Below are 27,549 nucleotides of genomic sequence, written 5' to 3'. Positions count from 1 at the left end.
TTTAAAGTAAATTCCTTATGAGTATAATTGATGTTGTACTTATCAGTACCGAAGATGAAGTTAAAATACCGTGTGATAAAGACACACTTAATCCAAATGTCAGCACAGTTATGAAAACGCACAGGATGTAAAAGAAGCTGTGCGCATCAGCGCTGTGGTATTGTCAAGTCAAAACAAAATATTGTAAAAAAAATGAGAAGAAAACACACACTGGATAGGATTGTGTGTTAGCAAGGTAGACAAATCTCCAGGTAGATGTATATCAACGTTGGAGTTTATAAATCACTAAAATGAAATAGCAGGAATAAATGACTTGCGCTAGAAGAGAAACAACATTTTTAAACAAGCTGTGCGTGTCAGCGCCGAAAAGGTATAAAACACGCTATATATAAAAGTACTAAGTTGTCAAAGCAGTATCCAAAACACACTGTAATTGAAAAGGCTGTGCGTGTCAGCGCTGCAAGGAAAACAAAACTGTGCGCATCAGTGTAGAAGGTAGAAATGTACGAAGAAAGACAATTTATTTTTTTAAAAGGCTGTGCGTGTCAGCGCTGTGAGCAAAAGGATATGTTATTTTTAAAAAATGCTGTGCACATCAGCATAGATAAGTGAAGTGCACGAAGAAAGACACGCTTTAAGTTGAAAAGGCTGTGCGTGTCAGCGCTGTCAGCAAGGAAATACGTTGCTAGGAAAGAAAAAGCTCTGCACATCAGCGTAGAAGGTGAAGTGCACGAAGAAAGACACGCTTTGAATTGAAAAGCCTGTGCGTGTCAGCGTCGTCAGCAAAGAAATGTGTTGCTAGGAAACCAGATTCTTCAACTTAAAATGGAAAGCATAGGACGCTGCGTTCCACTGACAGCACGTCAAACCTCTTGTGACGAGTGCAGATAACGTGAAACGCTGCGTTTCCCCAGAACAACGTAATGTCAGAGCTTCTGACAACCAAGGATTCGGACACTGTGTAGGACGTAGTACGCTGGGTCTCCCTTGACCAAGAAGCTGCGTTGGACTCTAATGTCAAGCTTTCTATGACGAGTGAAGAGAAGGTAGGGGAACGTGGCAGCGCGTAAGGGCAGTGAGAGTTATTCAAATAAAAATACCGTAACCGCAAAGTCCACAGGACAGTAAATGAAGAATTTTAACAGCGATAAACAGCAAATGTAATCAATTTCTTAAAAGCCAAAAGGCAAGAGAAAGTCAAAGCGAAAATTCACGCGCTGTTAAGAAATGTCCTGATAACTTGACTCGCTGTTTTAAAAAGCTGTAACTTTGTCTTTCCTTTCTCCGCATTAAAAGTATTCCAACAAAGTAAAAAACTTTGTAAATAAATTGTCAAGATAAACTGCACACACAAAAGTAAAATAGCCTTACTTGAGGGTCTTGTTTCAAAAAAATAACTTGCAGAAGTCAGGTTTCTGTATTTTTTGCTGAATTATGTACCTGGAGTTGCGCTGTAGTTAACCCAGTCCTCACCAGTGTTAAAAGGTGGATTCCTTGATGAATGAAGACACAGTAAACTGAAAGTCTTCTGAAGTAGATTTAATCTTTAAGTTGTAGGAGTAAAACAGCTCAGCCACCCAACTGACAGCAGGCTCATCTCAATCTACAGCAAACATTCTAACTCTGAGACAGGGCAGCTTTGTATTCTAGAACACATACATATCACCAAAGGATTTTGATAGATATAAAATATATAAGTAACATTACAACAAAGAGGAAGATCAATGCAATCCAAACAGATAATCTCCACTCGACTACACTCCTTGGCTACAATAGTCAAATCTATAGGCACAATTACAGCACCAAGACCATAAACAGAACAGTCCAGGTCAGACTAATTATCATAGTGGTTGGAGGCAAGACTACCTTATCTTTCCTTCTAGTTATCTCAGTAGCTTTGACCAGGAGTGTGTTCTCTGCACTCTCCACCCACATGGACTTTAGTTAACCTGTGGGCCAAGTGCAACCTGCCTTACTTTACCAAATATTTCAAACCCCTCATGCATATTCTGCTCATTTGATACAGCCTCAGTGCATCATTAAGCATACAGCACAGCTGCTAGCACACGCTAGTCATCATCTAGAACTCATTATTAGTCCTCATGCACCATACATGCAAAGTTGGATGCCCAATAGTCACCCACTGAACCCCCATCCCAATCAGATAAGGGGTGTGACATTCCCAAATAAAAAAGTATGAAACCTGTATACAAAGTTTACAAATTTGAGGATACTTTTAATGTTTCCCAGATTGCTCCCTGTTAACCCCTTCGCTGCTGATGACGAGCTCAGCCACGGTGGTTGTGTGCTGATGACGAGCTGAGCTCGTCATGTAACATTGCTGTTTGAATTTTGCCGCACAGCGGAAAAATAACCACTGCAGCGATGCGGTTAAGGGCATATGCATGCAGACGACTAAAAGCAAGACTGGAAATTGCTTTCAAAATAAAATGTAAGGAAAAAGTTGGAAACTTTATAAAATGAAGATTTTCTAAACCATTTTGCAACTTTGAATACCATTTCGCTGAGACAGTATTCAGTAAAATTAGTTTGATGAATGCAAACTAGATGATCCATTTTTAAAAGAAAGCCACAAAAGTGCTCCCACAGGAATACGTTAAGACTCAATAATTCATAAGTTTACAGAAGTAGACCTGGAAACCATACTCATAGCAAACCTTTGTCAATTCCAGTTTTCATTAACTTAAATGCACATATTTATCTATGAAAAAAAAGTAATGAGCGATTGCAAATTCAAGTTCCTAACACCCCCTTTTTTACCCACCCTGGAAAACGTTTTACTCCTGCCTTTGTCAAGAGTAAGTTTCTTGCTTCGTCTAATTTGGGAAGAGTAAATTAGTGGGATACACAGGTTATTTCAGCCATAGAAATACCTCTTACTACTGCCTTCCAGCTCCTCTATGTAGATTTGCAGAAAAGTGGCAAAACCACAGCCTTGCTGGTATCTAAACCCTGATATATTATGAGCCCTGGCATAAATAGAGAAGCAACAATCAGATCTCCGATATAATGGGATTGGTGTCACAATTAGCCACTTCACTACATGGCACTAAATAGGGGCAAGTGGATTTTTTAAATTTTTTACAGGACAAGTAGATTGCTGAACCATTATACCCATTAGACAAGTAGGTAGTTTAAGAAATTCAACATTGATTAAGAATATTTAGCGGTCATATAACTCACTCAAGCAGATAACTCCCAACAACCAAACCCATTTATTTCAGAAACACCAGCCCCCATCCTGCAACCACCACACCTTGCTGAGCATCAACAAGATACATTTTTTTATTGAAAAAATAAGCAGTTAGATACTGGATAATGATGACACGCTACAGAGAAGGAAGAAAAGAGAGTAGAAAAGGAAAGTTTGGAGGAGAGAAGGCTGAGTCAACAGAGATCGCAGTGAGGGCCGGTCTGCTTAGTGTGTGCTGGGGTTTCTTTCTGTCTCAGTGGGATGTTGATCTTGTATGAGCAGGAGATGGGTTGACGCTGCGGCGGGTCCACCTTTACTAGGCACAAAACAAGTGCTTTACATAGACAGTGTGTGATGAGTTATGTAGTTTCTTGTACATTACGTTGTCCACGCACTTCAAGGCACAGTTCCACCATTTGTTGAAGGGAATTTCTCTGGTGGATTTCCACTCTAGTACGACTGTTTTGGAGCCCAGGGCTAGCGCAAGATCTAGAAGCAAAGCGTGGTGTGCAGGGAGATCAGTGTTGAGGAGGTGAACCGCAAGGCCTAAAGTAATGGTTAAAAAAGATGGTGAAGGCTAAACTTTAAAGATGTCATAAATCGTCTGATGTATTTTGGTCCAGAGGGGCTGAACCATATGAAGAGTGAAAAACATGCTCAAGTGAACCAGGGGATTCCTCACAGCGCCAACAATCGTCTTAATGTAGGATCCCTAGTTTATGCAATCTGGATGGGGTCCAGTATGTTTTGTGTATCGCCCAAAATCTGGACTGGGCGATTACAGGTGTAATTTCAGCCTGAGAGGGAGAGTGCCAGATTCTATACCAGATAGCATCTGAAAAATGTGGTTTGAGATCTTCTGGGATGTATGGGGATCATTTATTTTTCAAGTTGTTGAGGTGGTGAACCATCCTGCTCATTAGACAAGTGGATCATTTATAACATTTCACATTGTTGAAGTCTCTTTAGCTGCCATAAACCTCACTCTTCGATCTGATAACTTACAACAACCAAACCCATTCCAGAAACACCAGACACCCTCCTGCAACCACCACACCTTCTAAATATACAAGATCATTTTGAAACACTCAGAGGAGCTTCCTCTGCACTGAACGGCCACTATTCACTTTATCAACACCAGTCCACAACAAGCATTTGCAATGCAATAGGTCTTGCATTACTGAAAGTTTGAGCTAGTGGCGTTGCTTTATTACTTGCAACACTAATAGCTCAAACTTTCAGTAATGCAAGACCTATTGCATTGCAAATGCTTGTTTTTAATGCTAACAATATGTCAGGAACACTGCTGCGCCCTTAAGCCAGACCGGATACAAAGGCAGTACACGGTGGAAAGCAGAGCTCGAATATCTGCTTCCCGCCTGATGACCGTGAACTGGGCAACATTCACAGGTGGTGTTCACTGAAGTCTGAATACTACACCAGGCTTTTCCATCGCGGTGTGGACCGGTGAGGCAGCGACTGCGGGCACCCAAGGAGGACGCCAGAAATATCCGAGGTAGCCCAGACGCCTAGCACAGGTAAACACGGCAGCTGAAGAGGTGGCAAGCAAGGTAAAGCGAGAAATCTTACCAGGAAATCAAAATGCGAATGACTAAAATAAAATAAATAATTGTGTGTGGATGGGGTTCTTTTGTAATGGAGGATACAGGTCCTGGTGTCAGCTCACCAACCTGGGATTCTGCATGTATCGCTTAATCTCCCAGTGCAAAAAAGCAACTTGACCTTGAGTAATCATGCAACGTGGTGCTCATGTAAAGGACTCCTAAGCCCTAGAACCAACTTCTTGCTATATAAAAACTACAAAAATAAAACAAATGAATCTACCTCATCGCCGCACACGATCGACGTTAAAGGCTTCACTGCCCTTTGTTTGTGAAGCAGATCACACTGGATGGATATCTGGCTGGCAGGGTGACATTTAAGTGACCGAAGGCGGCGAGGGGTGCAATGAAGGGTACACAAAGGGTCTGGCATGTGAAGAGTGTCCCCCCCCTCCCCAAACAGGGGTTTTGAACCGGACCCCCGCACCTTAAATGTGCAAAGAGATGCAGCGCTGTCTTGTACCAACAGGGGAGGGAGGCAGGGACTTCTCGCTCACTGGCGAAAAGGTCACGGAGTGGTGTTGCGGCTCAAACCTCCTAGTTTGCAGGGCTAAGCCCAATTATAACCAGTCTTCCGAAATCACAAGGTGCCAGCGGTTCACGCAATACCAGCTAAAACAGCAAGCGTAGTGTGCACATAATGAACTGTAATCCCGAGAAGAAAGCAGCACCCTGTCTCATAGCCAACACGGTCTATTATCAGCACTCTCGTGACTATCGGATACCCCACTGGTTTTGGAAGAATGGCTCATTTACGCTCGCTGCTGAAACGTGTGGTAATCAGAGCACAACTGTGAAGCCTGACGAAAACAACACAACCACTCGTCCACCTGAGGTCTGTAAATTGAGCAGTAGTAAATTAAATCGATTACCAATATATTGCATTGCTATATACAGCGCTGAGAAATGGGGGAACTGTGGTCTGAAGAGCTACATAATATCCAAACTATTTGTGTACAAGAGCATTAATTCTGATGGCATTGAATTTTATGCCACAAGAATTTCAATGAAATAGTCACTTGCAAAACGTTAACTATATTTAGCGAAACATATCACAGTTAACAAGCAAAACAAACCAGTGGTCCGCGCGCACCAGAGGTTCGGGGGGGGGGGGGGGGGGGGGGGGGGGGAACGAGGCGACCGCGCGCTGCTGCGCGTGCTAGACACAGACGGGAATACGCGTTGCAAAGGCAGGACTTACCCAAAAGCCAATAACTCACTTTTCTTCCATAGGGTAACATTGACTGGTTTCACTTGGAAATTCTTTTTAGTGTGGAGTTTTGAAACTCTAAAATATTCCTCTAAAATCAGCCGGACAACATATTCCGATTTACTCACCTGTTATCAGGAGAGATCCCAGTGCTGGATCTTGGTGCCCAGCACTGAACCTGAAAAGTAATTCTAACTGTACTTACCAGTAACTTGAATTTCCTTCCATAGGATAACATTGCCAGCTTTTTGCTGGAAAAGTTTGTAAGTGTCGATTTTTGAAACTTACAAATATTCGTTAAAAATCGCCTGTATGACAAACAAATTCTTTCAATTGTTTACAGAAGATGCACCATTGCTGGATCCAGGATCCAACACTGAGTAGTAGTAGAAAATTCTTTATTTAGATATAACACAGATATCTTTAAAAGAGGGTTACATAATTAACGTTATATACAACTTGTTAAAAATGAAAACAGCAAAACAGTCAGTAAGCCAGCCATAGTAAGAATATAGGTCTTTCGCAACCTCAGCCTCAGCCTCCTAGGTCCGTATTTTTTTTTTTTAAGAAGGATAAAAACCAGAAGAAGTAGTACAAAAGTTAAAACCTAATATACAGGGAACTTCACTCCTTTTTCATGACTCTCGCTAACTTGGATATCATACATCTAAAAGACGACCCAATTTTCCTAGGGGTACTACTCATATTCTTTTCAATTCATCCCCCTAGAAGTTTGGGATGTATCATAGGGTTCATTAAGTGATAAAAAAGAAAAAGAAAGAAAATAAGAGGTAGGATTTAGCAGGACCTCTTTAACTTAAAGTTGCGATACGCTTGCTGGATGAACTTTGTTAGTCTTATATTTAAGTCAGTGTTTTCAGAGTTCAGAGCCACAATAATGGCTTGTCTGCAAGTTCGGGCGCCCAGCCTGTTCCATTCGGCTTTTAGTTTGCACCTACGTTGGGAGTTAAAGGCTGGGCAAAGGTAACATGTAACAATGTTTTGGCTGTTGTACCGCACCCTCTGCAAGTTAGATCTTCTGCCGTGCGTCTCCAGGGGGGGTAAGTCTTGAAGAAAACGCCAGTCACCCATTCTAATAGCTATAAGGCTACGTTTTAGATACAGTGAGTATGTGCAGGAAAGATAAGACTATAGGAGTTTACAAGGGCCCAAGAATGGCTGCGTTTTAAAAAGAGTGCTTTGTCTGTAATAAGTGATCTCATTCTTACACATTTTTTGATGGCAACTTTAAACGCTGTCTGACTGGGGTTAAGAGCCCATAGGTCGCCTGCTGGCATTAGTTGGATGTAGTCCTTGAAAAGGCGACCAAACGTTACTCCTGACAGATTTCTAGCCAGACTAGGGATTCTAATGAGTCTGGGTCAGCCTGTCCCAGCTTGTGAAAGAGGTTTAGGAATGCACCAATATTGAAAACCTCATAGTTTGGTAGCCCCATCTCCAATCTTATCTGTGCAGCAGATGCAGAGGTTGGTAACTGGAGGACCTTTTTATAGATTTTGGTGGTATGTTGGTTTAGGGCTGTATTCAATTTTCCCTTGAATATCTCTATCCCGTATGATAGGGTGGGGCCGCTTTTTCGTTCTCAGGACTTCCAAGAGGGGCGAGAGAGTTGGACCTGAGATTTTTTGAAAGCTTAGTTAATGATACTGCAAGAGTCGTGGCTTTAACTGCAATCTCATGGCGCTGTTTTATAAGGTTGCCCCTTGAGTCCAGGTGGACGCCAAGATATTTATACGATTGACCGATCACGAGGCTTATGTTGTTATAGGACCACCTACCGCCAACATATCGTTTCTTCCCAAAGGGAACTACTTTTGTTTTCTTTAAATTGACTTATAATTGATTCGCTATTGTATAACGAAGCAGTGTGTCAAGAAGCCTTTGCAGCCCGACCCTGGTGAGGCTAAAGAGAACAAGGTCATCGGCATATAACAGGTTACTAAGTGCCGTACCTCCCTCCTTTGGAGGATGACGATTGGTTTCATCCAGGGTCAACGACAGATCTGCTATGAACAGGTTAAAGAGAACGGGGGCCAGCACGCATCCCTGCTTAACACCTCTCGTTGTCATAATTTTCCGTGAGAGATGCGTGCCTGACCCTAACTTTACTCGGACCCAGGTGCGGGAGTGAAGTTGAATAATGGCCTCCAGTAGTTTGTCAGGGATCCCCCACTTCCTACGTTTTTCCCATAAAGTCGCCCTGGGGACCCTGTCAAATGCTGCTTTGAAGTCGACAAAGCAGCATAGCACTGTCCTAGAGGTTAAGAGTGCTTTGTCGACGATGGTTGACACTGATAGAAGATTTGTCATAGTCCCCGAGTTGGCGACAAACCCGGTTTGATTAATCGGAATCTGGTTGTGTTCCTTTGCCCATAGCTTCAGGTCCTCCAAAACGAGGCCTGCATAATCCTCTATGTCCAAAAGAGGAATGAGTCTATAGTTGTTAGGGGCAGCGCGGGATCCTGATTTATAAATTGGATGTATTATTGCACCCCGCCAGGAGTCTGGGATAGTTGCGGTTCTCAGGGCGAAGTTGAAAAGGTTTGTTAGGGTTCCTGACCAAAAAGCTATATCAGATTTGAGAAGGTTCTGTGGCAGGCCATTTGGGCCCGGTGCTCCGTCTGATCTTGCTTTAGTCACAGCCGACGCTACTCTGTCTTGTGACACCTGAAAGTCCATATTAAGTGAGCTTGGTGGCTCAGTGGGTGCACTCCGCTTAATGCTGGCCCGGTATCAGTCTCTCTCAGCGGACCACATCCTGTGGGTCCTAGATGTTCTGGGGACCTGAAATGGTCTGTGAGGTATGAAGCCCATTCGGACTCTTGGATATTTGCTGATCCAAAGCTTGAGGTACTCGGTTTGGTGTGGTTAATTAGGGCCCAGAATTTTCTTGGGTTTTTGCTCTTACTCTCCCACACCAGTTTGCACCAAAATTGATTTTCGTGTATCTGTTTGTCTTTGATGATCGCCAGCCTGAATGACTTTTGGGCAGCTTGATAAAGATTTAAACATTCGCTTTTCCCAGGATATTTTGCAAGTGACCGCAGGGCGTTATTCCTGGCTTTCTTAAGTAGCTTTGACTGTAATGAAAGTTTAAAATTGTGAAGCTGGGTTGTCCTTTCGGCCTGCTGTTTTACTGGAAAACAATTAGTCAGATGGGAGCACAGCGTCGTCCATGTTACAATGGGGGAGGCATCTTGATCGTTTCCGCTTTTTATACGTTCAATGCATACCTGTAGGATAGTCGGGCTGATGTCTTCGCTCCACTTGAGACGCTTAAGATTTTCCGTATGTGTTACCAGACACGTTGGAGGTGCGGGTTTGTGCTTCACTGAGTTTATGTTAAGGGATATGACCTGGGGCCTATGGTCGCTTTCAGAACGTGGAAGAATACGGAAGCTGGCCAGACAATGAAGCAGGTCTGCATTGCAAATGGTATAGTCCAGATAGGAGTGTTTGCTACCGTTTGTCCAAGACCAATTCGGGGGGGTATCCCCTGCAGACCTGCCTTTCATTACCAGGTAGCCGGCGCTGTAGAGTTTCATCACACAGATCTGACCCAGACCGCAATGGGCTTGGTTGGTTGGTTTGGTTTTTGTCACGGCCTCAGTGATGGGGAGTAAGAAGGGCCCATCAGTGTCTGCTAATTCCCCCTGAAATAAGTTGGTATTGAAATCCCCCGTGACAATACAGTCTGAGTTGGGATGTTCCGCAGCTATGTCGCTCATTATTTCCGTTAGGCGTGCCTGGTGTTCTTTTTTTGTACGTGTGTTGGGGTTAATGTATACATTTAAAAGGAGAAGTGGGCGCTGTTTTCGCCACGATTTAATTTTGACCCCGAGTAGCCAGTCTTCCTCAATGCTTAACCGTGAGATTGGGCCTTTTAAATTATTTGATATGTATATTGAAAGGCCACCTTTGGCGTGGCCGTAGCGGCTGTCCCTGAGTGCAGGTTTCCATAGTCCAATATAGCCGATGACGGGAAATCCTTCTGTAGCCCAGGTTTCCTGTAGGGCTATTACAACATGTTCGCATAGGAAAGAAAAAGTATCAGGGTGCGTAATTTTCTGATGAAGGCCGCTAATGTTCCAAAAACACAAAGAAGATGGAATCAGCTTCTGGAATGGGAGCGGTTGTAAATGGAACTACTGGAGGAATTGTCATTGCTTGGAGTTTGTGATTATGGGAAGAAGGCTCTGCTTCAGAAGGTCAATCTGAGCTTTTGGTTGACAAAATTGCTGGGAGCCATTCGCAGCCTTGATTTGTGTTGACATTGGAGACCACAGTTGCAGGAATTTTATACAGTTCCTCGGATCCTGCCGCGTTTTTTAAGATCGAATATGGTCTAAGATGGGGGTCTGGTCTGGTAATGCCAGCATTTCCCGGAGGTGTCAGCTGGGTTAGTAGGGAGATGGGGTAGCCTGGAGTGGAATATGGATACACTCTAATGCCCCAATCCCGCAGGGTGGTCTTGTGGTTCAAAAAGGCTCCTGCCCAGCTGGCCGACTTAAATGATACCAGCGTTACCTCGGACGGTTGAGTGCCTCTTGGTGGGAGGAATTCGATGGATTCTATGTCCTCCGATGCCAGGCCTGCGAACCTCAGGATGCCTTGCACTAATTTTATTATGTTAGATCTATTGAGGATATCTTGCCGACCCTTTGATTTATATTCTGGTGCCAGTAAGATGTGGAAGAGTAAGGAATCATTTTTATTCTCTTTTTTGGGAACGCTTCGCGCCGACTTGTTGATTTTATTGGTAAACCGGCCTGCATCTGGGGTCTGCTCCTGTTGCATTGGACAGTTAGGAGCCTTCAATGAAAGATGACTGGTTTTGGGAACGGTTATTTTTTGGTTGTAGATTGTTTTTGTGAGATTCAATCTTGTTTTTACGGTGACCACACGGGGAGGGGTTGTGGCCGACACTGGGTTGGATTTTATTAATGTAGCTGTGGGCCCTATTAGGCTCGGCTTGATGGTTTTGGTCATTAGATTTTCCATAGCTATGCTTGATTCTTCAATTGCTGCTCCCATAGCTGGCTCGGTTACATCGTGGGTACCCCTTGAGGGTGGCTGGGTGAAGCTTGCTTGTAAATCCCCTTTTGATTTGGAGGCGCTGGAAATTGCTGGAGTTGTTGGTACGTCCGTCTCACTTGAGGATTTCTTATCAACTGCCTTCGCAAAGAGGGGAAAAAATTCCTGGTGTGTGGCATTTGCTTTTGCCCTTATTTTGTTTCTATGTTTGCGCTGACGTTTGCGCTCTCTCTTGCTGCATGGTAGCGGGGGGCTGGCGACACTTCCGATTTGGAGGGTACTAAGGTCACTGGGCTGGCCATTGGCCTGGTCGCTGGGTTATCCATGCGGGTTGTGTGTCCAGTGGGAACCCCGGCGTTTTCAGTCGTCACTTCAGTCGGGTCAGGACCCGTAGTTGCTGGTTGGAGATGGCCGCTTTTTGGCTGGTCGTTTAGCTGGTTTGTACATGGTTCTGTCCCTCCACTTGACTTAGTGCCTTTTTTTGTGATGGACCACGGGTTATCAGAGTCTTGGTCCGTTTTCAATGTTTTTTGCTGTTGCAGAGCGGGATTTATGGATGGGTTACCCCCCTTCAGCGACTTGACTTCCTTTAGGACACTGGATAGAAAGTCTGGAAGCGAAGAAAGTGAGTCAATGATTGGGGAGCAACAACAGACCGACTGTACGAGCTTGGTCGAGGCTTGTGCTCCTAATATTAGGTTGTTCAGTTTGTCACGTTTGTTATCTATCCCTGCCGTGAACAGGGCTAGGGTATTCAGAAGGCCAACCTGCACATCCAGTTTATCCGAGTGACAGTTTAATGCGTTAACTGTTTGTTGAAACGTTAAGAAGAGTTGTGGCCAAACTCCGGTTGCTGTTGGGTCTTCTTTGTTAGAATTAATGTTTGGAGTATGATTGGTGGAATTTTTGGTGTTTTTGAAGAAAAATGACAAATCCACTAAGAGCTGATCGTTCGGATCAGTTTTGTTAGCTATTTTGAGGGGATGATATTTTTGCTGCTAGTGGTGAAAATACGGTGTGCTGAGGGCTTGACACGACGTTGTCGATGTGCTGAGGACTTGACGTGACCGGGTACTGATTTAATGTATTTGTGGCTTGGGGTGAATGGGGCATTTGGGAAGTGATATTGCACACTTGGGAATTTTGCACATGGATTTGTGCAAGAGTTGATTAGCAATGGAGAGCCATCGTACGTTCCTTTGACGGAGCGTGCTCTTGTTGGGGGGGTAAGTGCAAGGGAATCTGGTCTCTGTTTTTGATCTGAGAAGGGACTTCGGATGGATTGCGGGTCCTCCGGAGAGGATTGGAGCAAGCATACTCCTTGCTTGTCCGCTCCAACGGATAAAAGTTGCTGTCCTGATTGCAGCTGTGGTTGAAAGATAGCTGGGGGGTTTTGATTAGGGCTTACATCCCCTGGCCAAGCTGAGGTCGAGTCGTTGCAAGTTAATCCGAACATATACACTCCCAGGTGTTGAGCAGACTTTTTGGATTTCATTGACCACTGTAGTGGGGATAACAGTTGTGGAGGGGGCGCGCTTGTTTCGGCCAATTGATCCAGGGCTCCAAGTCTTGCTGCCTCCTGAGGCTGGGGCTGTAGATGAGTATCAATCGTGGTTTGTGTTTTCTTAAAATAGGCCAACAAGTTTGAGTGCTTCATAGTTTTTGGCATATCCAAACTCTTGCCTTTCTGACTTGAGTGGCAGCAACTGGTTGGAGAAGGTTATGCCGCGGTCACTATTTCCTCGGGCCCAGGAGGGATGAATGGCTACCCGGATGGGGTTCCTCTTTGGGTGCCGGCTGCTTTGTATTCCTCCGTTTGGGTGCCGCTGTGGTCCTTCTTACCTTCTCCGATCTCATTGCCTCAATTAGGTGGAGCTAGGGTATGAATAAATGAATGAATGAAATGTAACTTGTATTGCGCAACTAAAACCCGAAGGCATCAAGGCGCCTAACAAAAAATTCAAAAAAGGCAGAACAAAACTACAGGTAGGCTTTAGCGAATAGCCGAGTCTTCAAAGCCTTTCTGAAAGACTGCATAGTGGGAAGAGACTTAATTTCAACCGGTAGAGCGTTCCACATTTTCGGGGCTAAGCTGGAAAAAGCTTTGCCCACCCATTTAGCTCTGCGGACGCGGGGTACAGATAGCAGGGACTTATTGTAGAACGCAGGTTTCTGGAGGGGGTATAAGGGACCAAGAGGTCTCTTATCCCACCTGACCTATTTCTTGCTAGGGCCCCATAGGTCAGACACATTATTTTAAAGGAAATCCTATCCTCAATCGGGAGCCAGAGTAAAGATTTCCTTGCGGAGGTGGCTGACCCCCGTTTGGGTAGGTCTAACACAAAATTGGCAGCCGCATTGTGGACCATTTGTAAGCGCAGAAGCAGCCCCTTGTTAAGTCCTGCATACAGCACATTACAATAATCAAGTCGGGAGCCTATAAGGGCGACCACGACTTGCTTTCTTGCCTGTTGACATAGATAGTGCTTAATCTTCCTCAGGATGTAAATTATGCCCCAGCAAGTGGAAACTGTTCTATTCACCTGCTGACGCATACTGAGGGTAGGGTAAGGCAGCAGGTGCCGGGCATGTTCCCAATAATGCGGGCCACCAATTCGCCAACCAGATGTCCTCCTTTCCTCCAAACACCAGGATCTCCGTCTTCTCACCATTTAACTTCAATGAATTGCAAATCATCCATTGAGCGACTGCCTCCATACAGAGTCTAAAATTGGAGGCAGCCAAGGTGACAGACTGGGAGAGAGAGACCAGGATCTGTGTGTCATCGGCATAAGAGACTACCTCAATCCTAAAAGATCTGATAAGTCTGGCAAGTGGGGTCACATAGATGTTAAAGAGGGTAGGACTAAGTGCCGACCCCTGCGGGACCCCACAAAGCACAGGCAGGGATGGAGATAGAAACTCCCCCAGCTTTACGCTCTGTTCCCTCTGGTCAAGGAAGGAGGTCAGCAGACTCAGTGCAGACCCCTCCACTCCAATCTCTCTCAGGCGAGATGTTAAAACCGAGGGAGAGAGGAAATCAAACGCAGCCGTGAGATCTAATAGGATAAGGAGGGTGGTCTGGCCTCTATCAGCTTGGGTGCGGATGTTGTCCAGCACTATGGTGAGGGCCGACGCGGTGCTATGCCCCCTCCTAAATCCGTGCTGCGAGTGATCCAGATGACCAGAGTCTTCCAGAAAGACTGCAAGATGCTGGTTGAGATGGGTTTCCAGCATCTTGGCAGGCGCGGGGAGCAGCGAAATAGGACGAATGTTTTTGAGGACACCTGGATCCAGTGCTGGCTTCTTGAGCAATGGCTTTACCACTGCCCTCTTCCATTGTGAGGGGAAGATACCATCCCTCATTGCCCTATTCATAATATCCAGGAGGGGAGGTAGAAAAGTCTCCTTGCACTGTTTGAGGAGCTTAAAAAGGGCAGGGATCTAAAGGGGAGCCCGACTTGGTTTTATTCAGGAGGTTTTCTAATTCCTGAAGAGAAAGAGGTGGAAAAGTAGCTAGGCACCCTACAGGGGTGTCCTCCACCATAGTAGGGGCAAAAGCAGAAGTACCGGAGGAATCACTAACTGAAGCCTTCTGTAGCTCTAGGGCCGCATAGATATCAGCGATCTTTGCCTGAAAGAAAAGGGCTATATTATTGCAAAGTTGTTGAGAACCAATAACGGGATCAGGAGTCTGGAGGGAGGTAAGGGAATCAATGATTTTAAAAAGCTCTTTCGGGGAGTAGAGTGAGGTGGTACGTGCAGTGAAATATTCCTGCTTAGCTCTTTTTACCTCCATCTTATAGCCCCTCACGAAGATTTTGTGAGCTTCTTTCTCCCTCAAATCCCAGCTGACCCGCCAAAGATGCTCCTGCCTCCTAACTCCCTGGCTGAGGAGTCTTAATAGCTCCGAGAACCATGGGGCCGATGGCTTTTTTCTAGCAGAGTAGCAAATGCGTGCGGGGGCGAGTTCATCCAGCGCTATTGTGACGGCCTTTTCTAATTGAGAGACCGCCAAGCCCACATCTTCTTCCTGAGAAATAGCCGCACTGGGAATCCTAGGGGCGAGAGTATCATTTGAGATGTTCTTAAAATTCCGCCGGGATTCCATTTTACTCAGGCCCTTTCCGTTGCTAGTGAGAATGGGATAGGACACTTCTATCGGGACAGCATAATGATCCATCCATGAAAGAGGGAGAGGGTCTTTAACCGTCAGCCTATTGTCATTTGAGAAAACCCCATCAAGCGTATGACCCGCTTGATGGGTAGCACCCCTCACAAGCTGGTTAAGCCCACAAGCAGATGGAGTCTAGTGAAACCCACTCACTGCTAGATGCTCTAAGTCCTCTAAGTGATAATTAAGGTCTCCCAGGACCGTTAAATGTTCGCTACCAAAATAAGGTTCTAAAATATTGAGTATATTTTGTCCAGAATTAGCCCTAGACCCAGGAGGTCGATAGATCAGGACCCCTGTAAAATGAATCTCAAAGGAACCTTTTAAGGAAAAATACAGGGCCTGAAAGGCATCCTGAGGGTCAGACAACGGGGAAATGTAGCATAGGAGATTGTCCTTATATAAAATGCCCAGCCCTCCTCCTATACGCCCTACTCTATCCTGCCTGGCCAGAGAGTAGCCTTCTGGGACGGCTTCCACTAGGTCAGGACCAGAGGAGTCTTTTGCCCAGGTTTCCGTGACGAAAACCCAGGAGGGTTTTCTATCTAGGACAAAGTCTCTAAACTCAACATTATGCTTAATTAATGAACGAGCATTAATAAGGAAGCCACTTTCACTCAAGAAATTTCCTCTCCGGTTACTACTCTGTCCGGACAAAGAGGGAATTAAGGGAAAAACAAACCCCATGTGGTCTTGTAGAAGACAACCACAGCGGGGGGGGGGGGGTTAGAGAAATCCGCAGGAATATTCTTATGGTGACAATCACGTGCAGTTGGCCTTAGATTTAGCAGATCATAGCTAGAATACCTGACCCCCATGAAATCCCCATCAGAAGGTCCGATCGGCCAGCCGTCCAGCCCGTCCTCAGCGCAGACGGGCGCGACTCCGGCGCACACGCTGCACGCCATAGTACAAGAGCTATATAGGGCTCTAGCTAGTCAACCTGACTGCTAGAGCGCTGTGTGGGTGGCATCAGCGTCCCCGGAATACCCCCAAGATGGCGCTCAAAGTTGTGAGAAGCGCGATGGACAAGCCGCTGAAGTCGCGGTGCAGGGCCCTATTATGGTGCAAGAAATGCGGAAGATAGGATTTAAAAACAGGGGATACTGATCAAAGTAACATTAAAATAATAAATCCAAAAAAACGGGAATTTTTAAAATATCAGAAGCGCCTAAATAGCCAAGCGCTGCGCGCAGTAATGCAGTGCCTTACAGGCAGCCCTTCCTCTTCTCGAGCCTTAAATAGGGTAAGCTGCCAAGGCTGTTAGAAGCCTAAAAGAAGTCCAAAAGAGAGGGTTGCTATAGCCTTAAGTCTCTGATAGCTATGCAATGACTCTACTGTTGCGCGGTTGGAAGAAATTCAGTAGCCTTGAAGCACTGATGGATCTGGTCAATGTGTTCACTCCGAGGGCACTGCCAGTTCAGCCGGTTCAGATCTCTCCGACCGGGTCTGCTATAGTTGGTAGTATAGTATTCCTTTCCTTTATATTCTCCACTTGAGTTTGGTTGATCCTGTCGTCGGAGGCTGCCCAGTTGGATGATGGGTAATTATTTAAGTGGCGCTAGGGCACTTCACAGGGCGTGCACCGGTGCTTTGTCTGTGCTTGACGGTACCTTAAGGTGTGGCACCCCCCCGCTCCATTGTTCCCCAGCCCCTTCCGCCTAACCCTCGACCGCCAGCACACACCGCACCCTTCAAGACTAGGCTTAGGGACTGGGCTCTGAGTCTGAATCTTAGGCAGGGCCACACGGGTGGAGAAGTAGTGTGTGTGACCGGGTCAGACCGACTCAGCCAGTTGATGTCCTGAGCTTACTGGGCTTGCGGTTAGGCTGGCCGCCACTGGGCAGACTCCGGGGAGGGGGGACGGGGGGAGCAGCCCCAGAGCTGAAAAGGGTGGCCGGATGCCTCACACGGCTGACTGGCCGGGCTGGTGGGTGAGGTTGCGCAAGAGTACTGACGTGGGGTGATGGAGGGGAGAGCTCGCCGGGCAGCCTTCTAGAGCAGCCAGGAGCAACACAGAGGATACCTGGGTGGGTGTTCAGGGTGGGGGGATCTCTCGGCAGACAGGTACGCGGCGTGCGGTTCAGGGGAGAGGGTGGAGGGCTTGCATTACATTTGTCAAGCTGTTCTGCCAATTGACCTGCCCTACCCTGCCACAGCCGACAGAGTTGGGATGCCTCTCCGCACCCTCACTCCCTCCCACACGGATTAGCCGATTTACCGGCACACCACCGCTCTTACCGGAGTCCCGACCTGATCTGGACCTCAATCGGGCGCCTGCGCGGCTTCCCGGCTCCTGGCCCGGCCCGCGACCGCACAGCTCGCAGCAACCCTGCTCGACCTCCGTCTGTCTCCGCCCTCCTCACACTTGCCACACCTGGCTGACGAAACGTCCAAGGAACAACCGAGGTTTCCGTTAGTGGGGCGCGGCCTCGTCATGGACTAATTATATCATATCTTATGTGAAGAGCTTGCATTACTGAGTAAGAAAAAGTAATGATAACACTACTTACCTGCTAAGTGAATTTCCTCCCATAGGATAACATTGGTAATTCTATGTGAAAAAGTTTCTGTATCAACTTTTATAATACAATAATATTCCTTAAAAATCACTACTGTAACCAAAACGATTTTACTCAACTGTTTACAGAAGATGTCCCAGGACTGAATCTAGGATCCAGTCCTGTGGTTAGAAAAGTAATCCATAAAGTAATTAATTGCATTTAACTAGAAATTCCCATTGAGCTCAATGTAACATCGTGTTTGAAATTGTGTTGCCTATTGCAACAACTGTATCTATTGTACTCAAAAGTCTATTGCCTATTTTGAAAAGTACTTACCTAAAGTAACTCATTCTGAGAAAGTATATTTTGATACCTTGTTGGTCCTAAAAATAAAACAACTGCATATTTGTATACAAAACATTGGCCTAGAGTTCAGTTCTTGAGTGTGTGAGACCATTTGCTGACTGTGTACAACAAATGCTTTACACTGTCCTCTGATACTGCCTTACTGCTCGACCAAGCTACCACTTTAGAGAGTAAGGTTATATCTAACTTTAGCCTCTGCCAAACCTCTGGGGACTGTGGACTCTGTACCTTCCTTTGGTCCAGTGTATACAGAGACACTTTCTTACACAACAGCTCTAATAAGCATTATTCTCTTTCACCAGTTCTAACTATACAAGTCAAAGCACTTACGATATCCTCAATGGATTACACTAAAACCTTGTGGAAGTCTACCCTCCTATACTATCACGAAGTTACAATGCTTACAGAAAAATACAGCTCAAGCCATTTTTGGACTCCACAAAATGGTATAAAATCTCATATGCATTTCAGCATCTTCACTGGTTGTCAGAGTTGAAGAGGGTGGAGTTCAAGGTATTGTGGGTTACCCAAAAGGCCTTTTGGGCCAATGCACTTTGAAACACGACCTATCCTTCTGCATTATTCAGTCCTGAGCAGCAATGTTGTGTTTCCTATGCCCCTGTTTTAAACAGGTGTGTACCACGTGGTGCATTTCAACAATTTAGGAAGGAACGTTTTGGAACTCGTTACCATAGACCCAAAGGTTCGAAAAGCCCATTTCAGTTTCAGGAAACATATGAGAGCGTGGTGAGCTGTTTAACTAGACCCCTGTTTGTACATTTGGTGTCTCTTTAAAACTCTGGTCCAGAGACATGGACTAGTGCCTTAAAGCAGCTGATTTAGATGCAAGTATGCATAAAGTACACGAGAAAATGACAACATGACACATCAGAAGCCAAATGGCGCCCATCAGTCCTCCTGAATCTCTGACACATATCACAACCTTAATGCATCCAAAAGACCACTCCCATTCTCTGACACCTGTCAGCATACATCAGGTCACCCACTGGCATCCATTAGTCACCTCTCCAACATCCATCACAGCATTCTTGCACCCACTTCTGTCAGAACATTCTCCTGTTCTCCCATAATCTCTCTACCTCTCGTTGCCCAACCCATCTTTCTGCTCTTTACAGTTTAGCTAAAACTATTTTTAACACTAGAGATGACATTATAATTTTAAATTGCAAACCAGAAATCACTGCTCTGCATTAATAAGACCAGGAGTACTGCAACACACGTTGAACCTACTTACTTCCTTTCTGTTCCTCTACACCCTAGCTTTCCAAACACGGCAGCATTGAAGAAAACAGTGAAGAGGCAACAACGAATCCTGGATATGCCAGAACAAGGGACCAACTTGAGCCTCTGCTCTATAACTGTCCTGCAGGACAACCTTTCAGGAACATAAGTTCCTCAGGGCAATAGTCCTAAAAAATAATTCGGCAAATGAACTTAGGCAATGTGTAATGGTGCCATGAAATTGCTGGAAGTGATGATGCAGAAGTTGCGTCACAAACCTAGCAAACTCCTCACTTTAATGGGAATGCACAGATTTTACAAAGCTGAGACACAATGAGATATAGCTTTTTGGCTGTACATATATTTACAATGAATGTACGTAATATGCTGCATGTGTGCACAGTAAAGGCACTGGAGTACTGTGCAAGGTCTAAGGCAGAACTAGAATCAGAAAATGAACCCAGGATTTGGCTGCTAGGTTCTGAGAGGGAAGGTGGACTATTTATTGCACAATTATACAATTTTCTTTAAAGAGATGGGTCGTCAACTGTTTCCTAAATTAAAGAAGGATTGCAACTGTCCAGATGGATACAGGGATGCCATTTCAAATCCTGGGTGTTTAGATAAAGGAGGCCTGCACTTCTTCATGCACAGTGTCCTAGCCCAGCGGGAGTGCGGAGAGCAATGGGCAATGGTAAGCTTGTCAACCAGATAGGCGGGGTTGTACACATACAGGTATAATGTATGTATATATTCCTAATACAAAAAATATGCACATAGCATAAGATCTTGTGTACTAGAACCACAAATGGAGACAGTATAATACAGCTGCTCAACTCGCTTCAGTATGCATGCTGAACCAGTGTTGTACCATGCCTACTTTTTTATTGTACATGTTCTCGCGCAGAGCCAATACATGCGTGTGAGTGGTGTTCCATGCTCCTCACAGCTCACGCACTCAGCATACAGCACGCGCCAGAATTGAATTGTTCACTGTGTTCTGTTTGGCTTTGAAATGTGCATCAGCACCCAGATGCATGTTTCCTTTCAAAGTCCAGAACAGTTATGTTAGTTTCTAGACATCCCACCCTCACAAGAAGTCTGCGACTCCCTGGCCACCTTCTTCCACAGCAAGATCGCAGACATCCATAGCAGCTTCAACACCCAGACGCCAACAGACACCGACACCCTCGACTCAACACCCACCAAGCACATCGACCTCCACCTCTCCTGGAACCACGTCAATGACGAAGACACCATCAAAATCATGAACACCATCCACTCCGGCTCACCCACCGACCCCTGGCCCCACCACATCTTCAACAAGGCACGCTCCATCACCGCACCCCAAATCCGAAAAATCATGAACAACTCCTTTGAGACCGCCACCTTCCCGGAAAGCTGGAAACACGCCGAGATCAACGCCCTACTCAAGAAACCCAAGGCCGACCCAAAGGACCTGAAGAACTTCAGACCCATCTCCCTGCTCCCAGCAAAAGTCATTGAAAAGACAGCCAACAGACAACTGACCCGCTTCCTGGAGGAGAACAACGTCCTGGACCACTCCCAATTTGGATTCTGTAGCAACCACAGCACTCAAACCGCCCTCATCGCCGCCACTGACGATATCAGAACCATACAGGACAACGGCGAAACTGCGTCCCTCATCCTCCTGGACCTCTCGGCTGCCTTCAACACCGTCTGCCACCACACCCTGCGCACACGCCTCCGCGACGCAGGGATCCGAGACAAAGCCCTGGACTGGATCACCTCCTTCCCCACCGGCAGAACCCAGAGAGTCCGGCTCCCCCCTTCCCGATCTGAAGCCACCACGATCACCTGCGGCGCACCCCAAGGATCATCCCTCAGCACTACTCTTTTTAACATCTACATTGCACCGCTCGCCAACATCGTCCGAGCACACCACCTCAGCATCGTCTCCTACGTCGACACCCAGCTGATCCTCTCCCTCACCAAGGACCCGGCCACCACCAAATCCAACATCCACGAGGGAATGAAGGCTGTCGCAGACAAGATGAAGACCAACCAGCTAAAGCTGAACTGGGACAAGACAGAGGTCCTCATCCTCGGATCCACCCCCTCCGCACTGGACTCATGGTGGCCGCCCACGCTGGGAGCCGCCCCGACATCCACCAGCCACGCACGAAACCTGGGTTTCATCCTGGACTCCACGCTCTCTATGACCAGGCAAGTTAACGCTGTCTCCTCCTCCAACACCAACCGCATGCTCCGAAAGATCTACATATGGATCCCAACCGAAACCAGGACGGTCACCCAAGCACTCGTCAGCAGCAGGCTGGACTACGGCAACGCCCTTCACGCAGGAACCACAGCCACACTCCAGAAGAGACTCCAACGCATACAAAACGCCTTATCCTCAGACTCCCTCACCACAGCCATATCACCACCCAACTGAGAGAGCTGCAATGGCTGCCAGTCAACAAGGGGATGACCTTCAAGCTCCTCACCCACGCCCACAAAGCACTTCACAACGCCAGATCAGCAAACCTTAACGTACGACTTTCCTTCTACACCCCAAACCGCCAGCTTCGCTCCGCCGACCTCGCCTTCGCCACCATATCACGCATCTGCCGAATGACCACCGGCGGCAGATCATTCTCCTACCTCGCCGCCAAGCCGTGGAACACCCTCCCTGCCCACCTATGGAAGACCCAGGACCTGCTGACCTTCAGGAGACTCCTCAAGACCTGGCTGTTTGATCAGTAGCTGCTCCCCCACCCCCTTAGCGCCTTGAGACCCTCACAGGTGAGTAGCGTGCTCTACAAGTGTCTTGATTGATTGATTGATTTCTGCCTGGCTGTTGTGCTTTCCAGACCTGCTGGTGTGGGTTCCTTATTGGATCTAAAAATAAATACCTTTCTGGATTTTACTGGCTGATTCGCTTTCCTCCTCATTCCTGTGGTGGTATCTTTCTGAATGGATCTCTGTACCACAACCAGAATATATATAATAGTTCAAAAAACAACACCTGCACGATATACAGCTCAACTCAGGTTCCTTCAGGCAGAAACCTGCAATATCCAAACTTCCACTGTGAACTATCACGCTGAGCAGCCCCACTAGACACTCTACATTAACATGGATCAAATTGGAAAGCTGCAAGGCCCAAACTGTCTTTCTTTATGAAACACCTATGTAAAGTTAACCTACAGCCTCAAACCATTCACTAAATATGGTTTGGAAACATTTTCCCCAAGTATGAATCCTATGCAGGACGAATCACCAGTACATTTCAGGCGTAGGCAAATATTTAGAAATCTGAAACCTCTCTCCTAAACAGGGACAATTAACTCGTCATTTATCCCTATCCAACTTCCATTCAATAGAATACCATATTATAACATGGAAGGGTGTACAGATATTTCCATGGCTTAGTTGGTTACAACATTTTTTTGAACGTAAGATATCCTTTGACACCACTTACCTGTGTTTTAACAGGAGAGGAGCTCTTAGGCACCTTCAAATGTTGAACCTGGATGGGAATCTACTAGCACTTCTAGGAATAATAATTTTAACTGCATTTATCACCCAAATGCTGGACTCCTCTGTTTCCATTTAAAAAACTGTCCACTATAATTCCCCGATTAATTTCTCTTTCCTTTTAGCTGTGAGCAAGCGTTCCCCCTTAGTCCATGACACTTCTAACTTCACCCTGTCACTTCGTTGTCTCCTCACCTCTCTCCGTTGGAACAACGTTCCCTTCAAAGCCTGAGCGCCGCCATGTTCCGGCAACAACCGCTAAGCATGCTGGGAGATGAGTGTCGCCCCGCCTGGCACACCAATGGAAGCAGCGAATAACTGACCTGACTACTCACCATGCAACTGGCCTACTTCCTTCGAACACTTGGGAATAGTAGTTCCACCGTGCAGTTTAACCGACACAAAAATAGGACTTTACGCCACTGAAACATGGCGACATCTTGCAAAGTATTGGAACGGAAACGCAGAATAATGCTGTAAAGCTGACGACCATTTTCGAAGAGGTTGGAAAAGAAACAAATCACCTAGTAACTACTGCGGATGTCTTTGAATGGAGAATAACAAAAACTAGTGTGTATAGTAAGCGATAGCAAAATACAACACAGTATTGCTTCATTGACATGAATATACACGTTTTTCTAAAGATTGGTTAATTATGGCGGCCATCTTACGAGTAGGGAGAATGAATGAGGAATGCAACTGCCCTCCTTATGGTTAGAGAAACATACGTGTTGTAAAAGCCAATTGTTTTAGCAGTAATTCATTGTAATTGTATTTATATAATGCTTACTACCCCTGACGAGGCGTTGAAGCGCTTTTTGGCGAGTAGCATGCAACTCCGGAAAATAACAAGCATTTACAATGCAATAGGTCTCGCAGCATTAAAGTTTGAGTTATTGGCATTGTGTATGACAATACGTTGCATACATTTTTTAGCAAACTTTGAATTGGTGAGCAGTGAGAGTGTGTGCAAGAGTATGCTGTTGCTCACAGCTGTTATTATTCACACAGCTCTGATGATGCACCTCACGCAAGGGGCTGACGCAGTTATTATTCACACATCTCTGATGATGCACCTCAGGCACGGGCTCACAGCTGTTATTATTCACACAGCTCCGATGATGCACCTCACGCACTGGGCTGACGCAGTTATTATTCACACAGCTCTGATGATGCACCTCAGCCACGGGCTCACAGCTGTTATTATTCACACAGCTCTGATGATGCACCTCACGCACGGGGCTGACGCAGTTATTATTCACACAGCTCTGATGATGCACCTCAGCCACAGGCTCACAGCTGTTATTATTTACACAGCTCTGATGATGCACCTCAGCATGGGGCTGACGCAGTTATTATTCACACAGCTCTGATGATGCACCTCAGCACTAGGGTTGACGCAGTTATTATTCACACAGCTCTGATGATGCACCTCAGCACGGGGCTGCCGGCAGTTATTATTCACACAGCTCTGATAATGCACCTCAGGCACGGGGCTCACAGCTGTTATTATTCACACAGCTCTGATGATGCACCTTAGGCACGGGGCTGACGCAGTTATTATTCACACAGCTCATACGTCCCCGTCTTCACCTGCACCTGTAACAATATCCAAAGCGGCATACTACCAAAGTGAATTACTAAATTGTGGGATGACGACCCGCCCCGCTGGTTTATGCTGCATATTGGTGATTGTCTCCAAGGCCATTAGAATATTGGTTAATAAGTTATTGTTTGTGGTCAACACAATTCAATTATCTTTACCCGCTTACCTCCTTTTGTATGGGAGTACAGCACCGGCAAGAAATCGGACCCCCGGTTATGATAATTACTTTTCATTATTAGGGGAGGCGAGGATGTTTTGCCAGATCATGCCATTGTATGGCTCAGTCTGGGGCTTAAGGCCTAGCCCTACCAAATCTGGCCAAATGTTAGTATGTCCCCCGGTGTTGGGGCTGAATCCTGCCCTTTCTTGAATACCCAGTGTGCCTCTACTGCAGATGTCTTCAAACTGGGGGGCGGGCCCCCCTAGGGGGGCCTTAAGTGATCCCAGGGGGGGGCGCCAGGCTCTGGCCAGAAGAAACATTATGCTTTGTTTTCAGCCTAAAAAAATGAGCAGGAGTAAGCACGTCTGTAATGGGCCATCATTAACATCCTTTGTCATTTAATTCCCGGCTGGGAGAAGGTGTCAAAAGGGAAGGGACTTCACATTTTCTCCAAGACACATACTACTATTTCGAATAACCACACTGTGGATCCTTTGCACATTAGCAAGGCCTGCCTCACCGGAATAGTATATTTGGAAATCCTGTATTTGTTTGCATTTTTAAAACAGTGACAGAACTTAGCTGCAATGTTTAAATAGTTCTAGACATATTTAAAAATTGCCATTTAAATAGGATAATTGTGAAATATTTTGAGGGGGGGAGCGGCGAATTGTTTTTCTACACTGGGTGGGGCGCGGAATTTAAAAGTTTGAAGACCACTGCTCTACTGCCTAACCCAAGGCAAGGGTGGTCCTGAAACAGAGGTATGACCAGAGGTTCCCAGCTTCATTTCATGTTCTTCTTTGGTAGGGCAAACAATTGGTCGGGATGCATTCTTTGAGTGAGTGACTTCCTTCTTGCCCAATATGTACACAGTGCTTATACTACCGTCTGATAGCCAGTCTGCTCAACCACACTACTACAAAACAGACTAAGGTATATTCTACTTTAGCCTCTGCTATACCACTGGGAACTTACTGGACTCTGTGCCCCCTGTATCTGTTTTTGATATAGCAATACCGAGCCAGCTTCCTACATTGCCTGGAAACCAGCCCCAGTCTAACTTGGTTTTTCTTGATGCTGTGTTGATGTGCTGATGCACCAACCCTAGCGTAGTTGGCCCTGCCCCAGATTTCCGATACATACATTGCAGAGATGCTGGCAAGTGGGAATGCTTAGTGCTGGAGAAAACATTGGTAAATGGATGCTCAAATCTTGACTGTCCCCTCCTAAATTATGCAACTGCAAATTGCTTCAACAGCAGCCGTTGTCCTCTCAACCTATGTCCCCAAAGCCTTGGGAACCGAGCCCCTCTTCTAGGGCAACCATTCCTACACCACCAGGCTGTGCTAGTCATGAGGCAGGCAGACTCAAACTTAAGTAAAGCATCCTGTGGCATGTACTATTATTTGACGTGTTTTGTTGAGAGCACAATTCCAATAACTGGCCACTGAGTTTGCACCTCTTGTCATTTTACTGATGCAAATCTCTTGAACCCATATTGTGCTATAATCCAGTTCCAGTGAGATAATTGTCTACTGTGCATCACCAAGTATATTCTCTTGCTTTGTTCAACCATATTAAAAATGTCCGGTCAAATACGGGGTTAAAGGCATCTTTAATTAGCTCTGACCTACATGCCCCATCCTTTAATTGATCCTATTACCTGGAGAGTCGCCGTGCCTCTCACAGCCAGTAAAGTTATGGTTGTGTACATACCCTGTATTTTAGTTTTATGGACCCCAGCTGTTCTACCAATCTCCTCCCGCAAAATTACCCCAGGCACTGCCTGATTGTTCACCTTGGGCTGGTTACGAATTGCCCAGGCTCTTTTCTATAATCCTAGGTCACCTGTTTCTCTGAACTTCCTTAGTATAAAACCCTACCCAATAATAGGGGCAGATGGCATCCTCCAACCAATTAATGCTCTCTACAGCGGTATTAGCCCTGCTCGTCCTTCAGGGCGGTTATGCACATTAAAGACAGCACTGTTTATATCGGGGGCCCTTAAAGTAGGAGCCTGCAGACCCGATGGGATATATCCCCAGTCTTTCTACATTACACCTACTCGTGCCCAACTGCGAAAGCAGTGCATAGCCATGATGTTTACTCCCAGCGGCTTGTCCCAGTCTCATACCACCATGTCACCCCAATTATTAACAACGGTATTAGACATGATTCATTGGTTATGGCTTGACTTATGTTCTCTGTTACCAACTCTCATCTTACAACTCAGAAGAGGTTTCTTTTTTTCAAACTTTGTTTATTAATTTTTTATACCAGAATAACAGCAATTACAGTTCAACATACATTAGTACACATGTTGGATATTATACATCATGCAGGTACGTACAGACAATATCGAAGCTAAGTCAATGATACCACAACGGACAGACAGAATACAACACGGTACTGTCTTTACAAGGGGCAACATACCATACCCCCCTCCGGGTCCACTATCCCACTCACAAGAGGTGCACTCTTGTGGGTTGTGTATTTCCTGGTGTAGTTGTGGCATCTAATATGTCCTGAAGATAGAGGTGTAACGGTTGCCATGTCTAAGGGTCTCACCGCAGGTGGTTGTAATTGTGAATAAGTGTCACTGTTTGTGCTACAATATGTCATACTGCGCAGCTATGACTTGATGGTTGGTGTGCGCTTACTACCCCATTTTATGGCCACCTCACGCTTAGCAATAAGCAGTGCAATGGCAGCATATCGCCGCTTGGATCTAGGAAGGTCGTGGACGTACCCAAGGAGTGCCATTAGGTGCGTAGGTGCAACTGTAAAATCTAACATTTTGGAAAGTTCCTCAAACACAGCTAACCAGAACCCTCCAGCCTTTACTCAGGTCCATGCGGTGTAACGCACTAG

At 45.9% G+C, this 27,549-nt stretch overlaps 1 protein-coding gene across 2 annotated transcripts in view; it reads right to left on the bottom strand.

Annotated features, from left to right (window-relative positions):
* The window catches only part of DDX23 (DEAD-box helicase 23), a 232,579-nt gene extending 209,349 nt beyond the window's left edge, over positions 1-23,230 (bottom strand). Inside the window, exon 1 of one of the 2 annotated variants that reach the window (XM_086963729.1) lies at positions 23,105-23,230. The gene's annotated coding sequence lies outside the window, so the exon portion shown is untranslated. Of the gene's footprint in view, positions 1-22,853 lie in introns of both variants that reach the window. The other variant, XM_086963732.1, reaches the window with a different exon arrangement.
* Positions 23,231-27,549: the final 4,319 nt, after the last annotated feature.

Source organism: Lissotriton vulgaris, chromosome 1_1 (genome assembly GCF_964263255.1).
Source record: "Lissotriton vulgaris chromosome 1_1, aLisVul1.2, whole genome shotgun sequence".
NCBI lineage: Eukaryota > Metazoa > Chordata > Amphibia > Caudata > Salamandridae > Lissotriton > Lissotriton vulgaris.
This window is presented reverse-complemented; position numbering and strand designations above follow the sequence as displayed.